Consider the following 9495-nt stretch of genomic DNA (forward strand, 5'->3'; position numbering starts at 1 on the left):
TGTGATCATCCTGCCAAACTAAATTCCATCCGTTGGCCACATCCCTCCTGCGACTGGCACACTATTCTCCTGTTACTGGTACATCCCGCTACACAGTCACTCTGCCCTATTAGTCAGCGATAATTCTACCGGTTTCCGCTTCTCCTCTTCTCCTATGCCTGAGGATAGAGACTACCACGCCTTTCCACTTCCCAAACCATGATTCCAGCCATTCCGTGAGTGATGTATCCACCCCTGAATTCTCAGCCAGTTCTTCCGCCAAGGTGGTCAATCCTCACAAGGCACGAGAGATTGACCCATCAGGTGCTGTATTATTTGGAATAAAGATACAACAGCTACACCCTAACATCACACATACACCTCCTTTTATCGGCTAGGATCATATCTAAAGCCAGTCTGTTTTCCCAGGCCATTCTGCTGGCTTACATCATGTTGCTCGGAAATACCCTTGACCACATCTCTAGTTGCTCGGAAATACCCTTGACCACATCTCTAGTTGCTCGGAAATACCCTTGACCACATCATGAATCTTTGCTGGTTGTAAAAAATATAGTTTATCCAATCCACATTCTTGTTGACTGTTACCCACCAAAACAGGGCCGATTCAAAACCTGCTGCAATCTGGTTGCGGGCCTTGAACTGATCGGGGACCCCTCTAGGAATTCCGATAGAGTCGAGTTAAATCCTATCATCAAAGGAAGTATCTAATAATGACCTTTTATTCCTCCTATTCTTTGTTACTACCACCTTCTCCTTCTCAAATGCCAAGGTGAATGGGATTGCCAATTATACAAATGCACATATCCCTCTCCAGTCAGGAGATAGGGTAGGTCGCAATATTCTTCCTCCACAGTACCACCAGAGATCTGCCCGGGGAAGCCGGAGTGCTGAGTAGTTCCCTCCTTTGTCTGTTTCAGTGTCATTCTGAGTTTCTATACATAACCTCAGCTCCCCCAAGTCTCTAGACCAACTTGTACCCTGTCGGCTTATACACCATGTGTGATTCCCGACCGTGGTCAAAAATGGGGCCGGGGGAGGGGGGGTGCAGATTTCAAATCTGTCTTCTCCAAAGGATTTGGAGATGCCGATGTTGGACTGGGGTGGACAAAGTTAAAAATCACACACCAGGTTATAGTCCAACAGGTTTAATTGGAAGCACACTAGCTTTCGGAGCGACGCTCCTTCATCAGGTGATAGTCCTTCTCCAAAGGAGGGAACATTAGAGGTGGGGATGTACAATTCCTATCATTCCATGCAGTCTTAACCTGATACAGGGCTATCATACATTCCATGCCCTTCCTGTTTCGGTTCCACCCGAACAAAAAGGGGACTATGTGGGCAGCTGGTCTACCGGAGGCACATGCATATCAATTGCTTTTATTCAGAGTTTTAACAGTGTACTTTCCCCATTCAACCCAGGCATTTGTGTCCCCGTATCCAGTTTCTATTTCAATGGTCTGCTTCAAGTCCTTCACCTCGATCATTTTTACCACCTTTGGGTTGTTGGGAGGGACAAAATATTGTATTTTATTATCAAGTTGTTTGGCTCGTTTTCCGTTTCCTACGGCTATTCGGAAACAGCAGCCCGAAAAACACTTCCCAGCGGCTGCCATTACTATCTTTAAATCGTTACTAAGGAGTCGAGACCTGTTTTTACAGGGAAAGGAATCTTCAGAGGAGGTATTTTTGATGGTGAGATATATCGGGTAGCAATGTCTGTCAGGACAGTCTAGGGCTGGGTGAAAGGGGGCTCTATGAACAATGATGCCAGGGGGCGGTTTTTGTGAACCATACCCTGTGTCCGGTCGGGTCTTAAGAAGGATTTCTGAGGAAATATACTCCCTCTGATACTTTACATCTGTGTAATTTACTAGGATGCAAGCATCAACCTGTATTACTTGCGGATATTCAAACTCAGGGACCGTTAAATAACAAATATGGAGATGACAGCATTGTTTGACAAAATCCCAATACTAAGAAGGCTAATATGGTAACCCTAAGCGTCCCCAGTATCCTACAATAGGATTGAAGGACCGAGAGATTTAACATGTAATACTATATATAGATATCAAAAATAAACTATCCCGCGTCAGCATAAAAGTTCTGTCCATGACTTAATTAGGACCCAATCTCCCGGCCGGATGGGATGAACTGTGAATTCAAGAGGCGGAGTCTGTGTCAGTAATCCTTGTTTCCTAAGAAAAGACAAAGACGAGGACAAGCCCAGTATATACTTCTTTAAGAACAGATCTTTAGTCTCCAGGGTTGGCAGTTCCCCTTTCATTCCCAGATAGGGCAGGCCAAACAATATCCCACAATGGGCCAGCCCCATATCTTTCCTTGGGGCTGTTCGCATTCGCAAGAGGGCTATAGATAAACACTTAGTCCAAGGGAGTCTGGTTTCTATTATTAATTTAAATAACTGCTTCTTGAGTGTCTGGTTCATTCTCTCAACCTTTCCTAATGAAGGTGGGTGCCAAGGGGTGTGGAACTCCCAGGAGATTCCTAACCCTTCATTACTCCCTGGAGTACCCTGGAAGTGAAATGAGTTCCCTGATCTGAATCTATACATTCCACTATCCCGTATCTGGGGATTATGTGTTCGAGTATTATCTTGGACACCCCACTTGTGGTGGCAGTGACTAAAGGGTACACCTCCACCCATCCAGATCAGTGATCAACCATTACCAGCATATACCTCAGTCTTCCCACTCGGGGTAATTCGGTATAATCTACCGGAATGCTCTGAAATGGTCGGAGCCCAGGTACTCTCCCTCCTGGGACTTGTTTCCTCAATACCTTCTTGTTGATTTCTTGTGTGTTATACATCCCTCACATATCTGTTTGGCTATCGTATGGATCTCTTTGCATCCATATTTCCTTAAGACTAAATCACACATTGCTTGCCCTCCCCAGTGACTCCCCTGGTGTAAGACAGCCATAATTTCTCACATCATCATCTTATTTAGCATCTCCCAGCCATCGGGTAACATCCAGCGCCCCTCTACTGTCTGTGTAGCTCCCAGTTCTTCTGACTCTCTCTCTTCCTTAGCGCTAAATATCGGTCTCCCCCCCCCCAGGTTCCTACACCATAGGGACCAAAATATATATATTGTAGTGGGTTGAGGGTTCAGAGCTGCCTCCTTAGCGACTTCATTTGCCAATCTATTTCCCTTTGCTTCAGGATCATTTCCCTGCTGATGTCCATTGATGTGGACTATTGCTATTTCCTTGGGCAACAAAAGGGATTCCAATACTTGCTTTACCAATTCCTCATGAGCCAGTTCTTTACCCCTACTGTTTATCAGTCCCCTCTCCTGCCATATTTTCCCAAATGTGTGTGCCACCCCGAAGGCAGACTTAGAATCTGTGGATACAGTTCCTTCTTTGCCTTCCAAGGTCTTAAGGGCCCTTCCTAGTGAATAAAGTTCGCAAGTCTGTGCCGACCAATCATTGGGTAGCCTACTAGCCGCAATAACACTCCCTTCTGTTCCATCCACTACTGCATCTCCATTATGTATTTTACCTTCAATCACTCTGGAGGACCCATCAATGAACAGCCTGGCCCCTGCATGTAGAGGGATATCTCTAAGGTCCATTCTTACTTTAGTCTGATATTCTATAATGTCGAGGCAGTCATGTTCTGGGTCTGAGGGAGCTTCATTCTCCCCTTTCCAGAGAAAGGTAGGTGGATTCAGACAAATGTCTATGATCAATGTAAGGTCATCCCTCTCTATTAGAATTGCTTCGTACTTTAGAATTCTAGAGTCCGTAAGCCACCGTCCTGCTTTCTGATTTAATATGGTCTGTACCTGATGTGGGGTGCTGACTATTAAGGCTCCCCCAAAATAAGTTTCTGACTCTCCTCTACCAATAAGGCTGTTGCTGCCACTGCCTGCACACACTCTGACCAGTAATGTAGCTTTCCATTCTTTAATTAACAATGAATTAATGCAGTCATGTTTTAAATTAACCATGAATCAATATGACAGGTCACTGAGAATGTGTGAAGGAATCCTGCCAATTAATATTGAGTCAGGCTAATACAAATGATTTATTATAAATATTAATTATTAATTATATATATTATATAAATAAAATAATCATTATCTGTAATTCAGGATGGAAACACAACAAGTGACTAAAACACTTTAAAAACTGTAATTGCGCAGTTCTGTTTGTTTACCAGTCACTTGTGCTTTCTCATTCTGTTTCTGTAATTGTTTTGCTTGAGCACATTCATTTTTAAGAACCTCAACAGATTCCATCGCACCATTTGCAGTTAATTCAATCCCCAATTTAGTGGCAGTATTTTGTCATGAGTGCAAAACTAATTCTTCGTGCCTCTCATCACAAAACTGTTGCCATATTCCAATTAACTCTTTCGTTCCTGCTGCCTTGGGCTTAAATTTTAAGGATGACCTTGCTGCCCCCGTATCGACTAGGAAAACTACATCCTCTTTGTAAGGTCCCACCTTTAGATTTATCAAGGGTTCCTGGTGGGTCCCCGGGGGCAGGAACCCCTGACACCTCTATTCTTTATCAAGGTTCATAAACAGCCTTTACTTCCTTTTTCGGATCAGGACACTCTCTCTTAAAGTGACCTGTCTTTCCACAGTAATAACATCCCACCTGTGGGGATTTCCACTTTGATTCTTGTTCCTGTCTCCCAGACCCTTACACATCTCCTCCCCTATCTCTTCTCCTCCCTTTATTTTCAACATGCTTCCTGCCACCATTCCTGTTTCCTTCTCTTCTTAGGTTTGTCCTTTTCTTTATTACCTCATCAACCGTGGCTATCGTTATTTTGGCCTTTTTGTATCTGCTTCTCAATTGCTGAACCGATTTAACCAATTGAGCAGCTTTAGGGCCACCTAATGGCCAATCCTCATCACCCAATGTTTTGTTTAGACCTTGATTTTTTAAAGAAATATTGCGATATTTCTTGCTCCCTGTAACTTCAAATACCAGGAGCCTCTTTCTCCCTGTAATCTCAAATACAACTTATCAATTTATGCTTGTCTAACTTTAAAGCCTGTTCCTAACTATACATTTTGGAATCTTACTTGTAAATATATATTTATATATTATAAATTCATTTATTCAGTATTTAATATTTAAAATGTAAAATGCATACAGTTCCCAACTTTGAAATCCACTATAATTACCCAGTTTTAGTCCCTTAATTTAAATCCAAAATTAGTTTTCTTAAGTAACCCTGACCAGTCATTGCTCAATTATAACGCTATAGGTCGTGAAATAACTGGAGCTGCCTGAGAAGGATTTGTCTATTCAAGTTAAAAAAAATTCTAATGCATGAACAATGGCCGAATCCAAGGTCACAGATATTAACCATGGGATTGATTTATTACAATCTAATATTGAACTGAAACTTCAACTGTCAAGGAGGGAGGGAACTTTCTGAATAAAGCTACGGCTTAAAATTAAGTGAAAACAAATGAGTCTGAAACATAAAAAAAATTATAATGTTGTTTTCCTCCGTATTAAGCTGATTTGAAATCGCTTTTATGTAAGGATAAAAGAGATTAGTTAGAAACTGATAGTAAGGCAGTCATGACCTGTAAAAAGAACAGGAGTTATCGTTTTATTTCGTGTTAAATTTCCATAATAGAAATCAGATTCAAAACAGTCCCAGATCTCAAGCTCCAGGGAACAAAGCACAAACATTCAATCACTAACAAACAAATGTGCATTCAAACTGAATCACAAAGAGTTAAACTTTCTATTAGCTGTACAGCTCTTTTCTCTCTCTCTCTCTCTCTCACTCACACACACCGTATCTCACAGACATTTTCTGAGTTTGCTGCAACGACTCCTCTAGAGGCTTCTCGCTCCACCCCTCTATCATTTGAATATTTTCCTGATGTCTGGCCATGATTTAGTTACGAAGTGTACCCTCAGTAGCCCTTCAGCTACGAGTCCTTCCGCCACGAATCATAATCTGATCCCTCCTGACTGTAAGACAGTTTTCCTTTGACGTATAAATTCAAATATTTACAAACACAGTCTTCGTCCGACCCGTACTTTGGCCAGAAGACGGCGGGATGAAGAATGGATTCCTTAGTCCATACAAAGCAACAATATTTAATCATCTTTTTCCTATCTTTTCCTTTTGTACAAGTATTAATTTTCCAATTCCATAACATCCTGCCCAACGGACTTTCTGCAGGTATGTTGTCAGGGACCCCGCCTCCATTTCCATTTTCCCGGAGGCTTTTTCCTTACTCTCGGCACAACCCATATTGAGTTTCTTCGTTAGTCCCTTATTAACTACTAGAACTCAATCCCAGCTACCAAGGCAGTACTTAAAGGTCACTTTTCCGACCTTGGTCCATGCACGGAGTTGCCTGGCTCCCTGTGCCTACTTACAACCTTTCGCCTGGTTCAGATAGACTCTCATCGGATCTCAATCAGTCAACCAGAAGCGGGAACCCACCGCCGAGGAACACGGGACCGTTCTAAAAGGAACGGGACGTGTCTTCCCAGCCATCGACGGTGCTTACCCTGCTGGTGATGATGGACATCCTGGACGAGCCCCCAGATTGTGGGAAGCAAAACTCACATATTAATAAATTTCAGTCCGACTCAAATTCTGAAGCAGGGAATTTTATTGATACGTACTTGCAAGAGCAGGTGCCTAACGAGTAAGCACCTCGATCTGAGGGTTACATTCTGATTTATGCAGTTCAGCTGTGTCTCTTGGTCCTCCCCTTTCACCCCATTGGTTACTTTTGCTGTAGCGCGTAGCCTATCACAAGCTCTAGCTTCACTCTGCCTTTGTCTAGCTTCTCTCCGCCTCTGTTTACTTCTCCCATTACTCTAAGCCTGTCACCCCTTACTCTTATTTATCTCATTCCTTATATGTGACTATCCTGGCATAGTTTGCTGTCTTCGTGTGATCATCCTGCCAAACTAAATTCCATCCGTTGGCCACATCCCCCCTGAGACTGGCACACTATTCTCCTGTTACTGGTACATCCCGCTACACGGTCACTCTGCCCTATTAATCATAGATAATTCTACCTGTTTCCGCTTCTCCTATTCTCCTATGCCTGGTACATCCTGCTCCACAATTGCCCTGCCTTATTAGTCAGAGATAATTCTACCTGTTTTCGCTCCTCACTGCATGTGCAGCCTAATTTTATCATGCAAGTTTTTGCAGATGCAACACCTGTTCCCTTATTCTGTACAATTTTAACCCTATGCCCTACATTTTGGACTTTAATATGGTTCCCAGGTCCCCTGGAGCTCACTAGTGAAAGCAAGGTTACACTTGGGGGAGACAAAACAAAGACAGGTGAAAAGTCCTGTAGTTGCCAAAATCACCCACTGGCTTCCATGGCCTGTTGTGTCCTGACATCTGTTCAGAGTGTAGGACAGCAATGTGCTGATGCTCCTCACCGATCTGTCCTTCATAATGGTGACAGGATGAGTGAAGAACTGCAGTTTGCAGTAGGCAATATACATATTGCAGAATGGATCAGCAGACAATCCCCTTCCTCTGGCAAAGCCTGTGTCTTATGAGGCTTTGACTTTCATGTCAAATTGGGGGTGGATGTTTGCAGCAGCGGTAAGAAGACTAGTGGCCATGCTTTATCAATGGCTGAGTCCCAATCACCCTCAATACCTTTGATCAGAATCCTTGTAGGATTTCCCTGCAGACGTTTACAGGATTCCACAGTTGGCAGGTTCAAAGTGGACTATTGCCATGTTTCCCAGGGCTGCAATGATTTCATCTTTTAAATAAATTCTCAATGCTGCCTCCATAAGCACGCTTTTCAATGAGATCATCTGAGTTTTTCTCAGCCGGTGGACTTTGGCATCAATTTTCTCAAACAATAAAATACAAAATACATTTCAACTCCTTCACTGAATTCAGTAACTAGAGTTTTCTTACCAAATCAAATTCATTACTAAGTTTCCTTCCAAACCAAATCAAAATTGCTCAGTTGTTCCTAAACAGACTTTATGAACAACAGATCTTGAACATCAACTTTATAGCTTAAACAAAAATTAATAATTATTTAATTATGAATGTAACTTTAGCAGAACACAGGTAAACAACAGGGCAATCTAATTAATATCCATGACCTAATTAATATCCATAAGCCTAATTTTCATTGAATATAAATCCACATTCACATATTGACAGACAAACAGATGCAGTTAAGGGATAAATTATTAAAGAAAAGAATTGTAAGTTTCCAGTTTAATAACCATTTCAATGATCAATACCAAGCCTTCATGAAATCCTTGAACGATGTGTCCTATTTTAGGTACACAGAACTGGATATCCTGTTTCCACAGACGTCAAGAGACTTTTACTTATTTCTTCCAGACTGGGTTTATTTTCTCAGAACTTTCAACAATTCCCTAACTGGAGAACAATGAGAGAGAACAAAACCAAAATGGCACCCTAGTCCCAGAAGCTTCTAAAGCAAAACTATGTCCTCCCAAAAACCTGATCATAGCCAGGTCACTTCTTGTTTTCTCTTTTTTGACTTTCTCTATGGTTGGCTGCAAAGTATTGGTTCTCTCTTGTTTGACCAATTCAACATCTAACCAGCTGCCAGTCCCAGAGCAGAGCAACATCTCGGTATTGAAACATCTGCAGTGCTCTTAGAGCAGCAAGTAACCTGCATTCTCTTTCCAGGCCAACTCCCAACAGCAAATATTTGTCTTTGATCTCTCCTCTTTTTTTTGAAACAAGCTGCTGGTCGAAGTTTTATTCTGAACTGCAATTCATAGTCCAAACCAAATGGGAGAAAAAAATTTTAAAAATAGTGATGGTCTCAGCATAATCCATTCCCTATGCAATAAGTGTCAATATTCCATTTGCCTTCCTAATCACTGCTGCAGCTCCTCACCGACATCTCGTGATTCAAGTAATAAGACACCCAGATGCCTCTGTACTTCAGAGTTCTGCATGCTCTTTCCATGTAAACAGATGCTGTTTTGCTATTCTTCCAGCCAAAGGTCACATTTTCCGATGCTATACTCAATATTTCAAATGTTGCCAACTCACTTAGCCCATCTATATCTCTTTATAAACTCTGAATGTCCTTTTCAAAAATGTACCTTCTTTCCTATCATTATGTAATCAGCAAATTTATGATCTGTTAATCTAAGTAACTGGCATGAATTGTAAATAACACTGGCATCTGAGGGACGCCACTCATTACATTTTGCCAACTGGAAATGGTCCATTCATGTCTTTTGTCTGTTTCCTGGTAGCCAGCTGCTCTCTTTTTTTCTATGTTAGTTACATAAACAACCACAACTAACAAATGGGTTCAAGAGTTCAGTTTAATTTCTCTGAAACTTACCTCCTAAACCAAACTCAAGCAAACAACATTCCACAGTCAAACAGCAGATGCAGCAGCTGAAGTGGACTCTAATGCTGTTTCTCCCCATTTGTGCAGAATCCCCTTGACATTGCTTCTACGATTGTCTGTACTTTTCTCACATGTTTCA

Source organism: Chiloscyllium punctatum, chromosome 9 (genome assembly GCF_047496795.1).
Source record: "Chiloscyllium punctatum isolate Juve2018m chromosome 9, sChiPun1.3, whole genome shotgun sequence".
In the NCBI taxonomy this organism is placed as follows: domain Eukaryota; kingdom Metazoa; phylum Chordata; class Chondrichthyes; order Orectolobiformes; family Hemiscylliidae; genus Chiloscyllium; species Chiloscyllium punctatum.